The sequence below is a fragment of the Anneissia japonica genome, unplaced genomic scaffold (genome assembly GCF_011630105.1).
Source record: "Anneissia japonica isolate Jap-2015-1 unplaced genomic scaffold, ASM1163010v1 scaffold724_len3256291_cov202, whole genome shotgun sequence".
In the NCBI taxonomy this organism is placed as follows: domain Eukaryota; kingdom Metazoa; phylum Echinodermata; class Crinoidea; order Comatulida; family Comatulidae; genus Anneissia; species Anneissia japonica.
In genome coordinates this window covers 1,137,251-1,140,927 of record NW_022744966.1, presented here as the reverse complement: position 1 = coordinate 1,140,927, position 3,677 = coordinate 1,137,251, and positions in this window count along the sequence as shown.

Here is a 3,677-nt window from a genome sequence, read left to right as displayed (position 1 = left end):
AGTAGCATAACAACTAATAGAATGAAGTCGGACTACTTTTGTATAGTATAGGCCTACTCAGAGTAGGTTTCTAGATAGATGTGTATTAGGCCTATGCTGTAATTCTTACAGTAAAACCACTCCTTTGGGACACCCCTATTCTAGGGACACTTTTCCGTGAAACGTCCATCAAGGTTTCTTTTTTATTATTACTTTTATTATATTAATTTAACATTATATTCATAGGCCTCTATCTGTTTTTATGTACAGCGCATTGAGAGCTTGCTTATATGCGCTATTATTATTAATATTATTATTATTATTATTTTTACTATTATTATTTTTATTTATATTATTATTATTATTATTATTATTATTATTATTATTATTTGACTGATGTAGATTCATCTATCCCGGTTGACAATTGTAAATATAAATTAAATTGTGAACATGCCTACAATAAAGTTTTAATTTATATTTATAATTATTATTATTATTATTTGTATTCTTATTACTATTACAGTATTTATCATTATTATTATTATTATTATTATTATTATTATTATTATTATTATTGTTGTTGTTGTTGTATTTATTGCTGCATTTGTTGCTGTTGTTGCTGTAGTTGCTGCTTGCTGGACTGGAATCTAGAATAATATACAACTTTTGTTAATTTAATTACATTTACTTTGATTCGATAATGAATGTATTGTATAACTCGTACTTAAGTCAACTGAAATAAATTTAAAAATAATCTATGTCCTCATTAAATGATTACGTGCCAAAACCCATATTAAGGGGACAATTTCACGTTTTGGTTAGTGTCCCCTTAAAGAGGTACCGCTATTCAGGGGACACCTCTACTAAGGTGACCCTTTGGTCCCGAAGGCGTCTCATTAATAGGGGTTCTACTATATCATTATTATTCTTTTATTATAATTCATTCGCATCCAACAGCAAGTAAGTCACATGGAACATGGAACGATGCTATCAAAGTTTTATATGAAGCTTAGGGAGTGGAGTTTTTGTCGTGAGAAAAAGTCCTGCTGTCACAGGCATTGTAATCCTAGGATTAAAAGCCCATTATCTTTTAACCACCAAGCTATACAGCTTCACTCGTCGTCGTCGGCGTCATCATCATCATCATTGTCATCATCTCATTATTGTCATCATCATCATCATAATTTCCATCTCATTATCATAATCATCTAAATCTTTTCCTTCTAGTCCTCTTCATTTTTATTATACAGTATTATCATAAATAGTGTTATTTATATTATTTAATTATTATTTTTGTATACAGTGCTGTATGTTTTGTTTTAACCTTCTACAAACTGCTTATTACATATTAGCTTACGATGGAAAATTACTATTATTCTATATTACTATTATTATAATTATATATTATTATTAGTGTTCAAGCTGTCAAAATTGCATCAAGAATTTTATTATCAACATGGTTGCAAGGTGGCATATATAAAAATGATTATTTGGCCTTTCATTATTATAAATAATAATAATAATAATAATAATAATAACAATAATAATAATAATAATAATAATAATTTAATTTAATTTAATTTAAGATTTATAAAGCGCACATATCCACTGCAGTAGTGCTCAAGGCACTACAGAAGGAAGGAACCAAAAATTACCAAGAATGATAATGATAATAGTAATAATAATCATTCTTAATATTATTATTATCATCATCACAAATAATAAATAATACTACCATAATTATTAAGAAAAATGATGAGAATGATGGTATCTTGCCCGCAATGATAATATTTTTTCAAGTACCCATTTGATATTATAGTGAAAATCAGGGCCCCGTGACCATTTTCGGGAACCAAGGTTCCTCTGCTGATTTAGCATCACTAGGTATAAATAAAACAAATGGGAGAGCACAAACACATTTGATTAGACCCAAATTCACTATTTTTCATAGAGGAGATTTGGAATTATACTGAAATATTCGATTTTGACCATTTTTATGGCGGCCATCTTGAATTTCAACATGGCTGCCATTTTAGGTTTTGAAACATGTCTCACTGAATTCAGTGACCCCAATAACATATACTTAGACACCAGATTTGCGCTTTTTTTTTTATTGAATTAAGTGAAGTTATGAGCCAATATCTGAATGTGTTCCGCCCATTTTCTGGAGGTTTCCCCCACCCCGCTCATTTTTTTATTTATACCCTAGTGATGCTAAATCAGCAGAGAAACCTTGGTTCCCGAAAAATGGTCACGGGGGCCCTGATTTTCACTATACTATAAAGCAAAGAATAGACAACTTTATGTATAAATGTTTTAATCTTTTCTTAAATATTTTCGTCAGTGTAACAAACCTTCGTAAAAAAACATTTTCATCTTTTTTTTCATGAAGCTTCTCAAATTCCACTTGAAAAGTCACTTAATTGTCAAAAATCGACGACCCAAAAGTCTTTGACATCCGGGTCATGATAAATCCTCATTTAATATATTTTCCAAAGCAAAGATAGCCCAATAAATTATGGCCGTAACAGTTTTACTGTTTAATAATGTACAGACTATTCTCTACCAAATATTTACAATGAAGACTGAAGCACTTTTAAGTTTAAGGATATATAATTAATAATTTTAAAGCAAAATAAATTTCGAATTATCATCATTACTTTATCAGTTTGGTTTCAATACAATCGTTACACGCTATTGCCGACAGCTCTTTCGGTGATGCTGATTGGTCGGTCGAATCGGGTACTGCTATGCAGTACAACGCACTGAAAACACTGTATCGACATTATGGAAAGCTGGCTTTAGTCGCTATTCCCAAATTTAATTTCATCAAACTATACACAATATTTTCCGGGGTTTTAAAAATAAAAATCATCAATTACAGTTGTAACACCATCTCAGTAAAACTATAAATATACAATAACAGTCTAATTGTGACAGCTTTCATCATTCAATCCTTGACATTATAGCATTTTATAATAATAATGATAATACTATCATTATACATATTATTAATAGGCCCTGTCATGAATATTACTGTAAAAGTTTAAATAGTTTCACTAAAAGAATATATTTCATATTATTATTATTATTATTATTAATTATTATTATTATTATTATTATTATTATTATTATTATTATCATCATCATCATCATCATCATTATTATCGTTATTACTGTATTGTTATAGTATTTCAATTAAGAGACAATACCGACTACTATCGTAAATACAATACATTTCAAATCCAACGTGCTCATAATTAAGAGGTGAGTTATGTGTTTAAATATAATATATCCTCCGATTGTTATAATAACTACTTGTCAACTTATTATTTTTATGATCACTATTTCTAATAATGCTTCTTGTTATATAATATTCATAAGCGAAGAGTACCGTATATAATTTGTACAACTTGTGATGAAGTTTACTATTTCCAGGGCAACAGGCAAAATTAATATATAGACATAGGTCTACCTGCGTTTAAAGATAAATATACAGTAATTGAAAATGGGGTTTCCCCTGCAAAATATTTTGTATACAAACAACTTATTAATAGTTTATAATGTACATTGCCTCGCTCCCAACAATACTCTCCAGAATTCTATTTCATATACATACATACAAATATATATTAATATATATATATAATATATACCTTATATGATATATAAGGTCCATATATATATATTATATATAC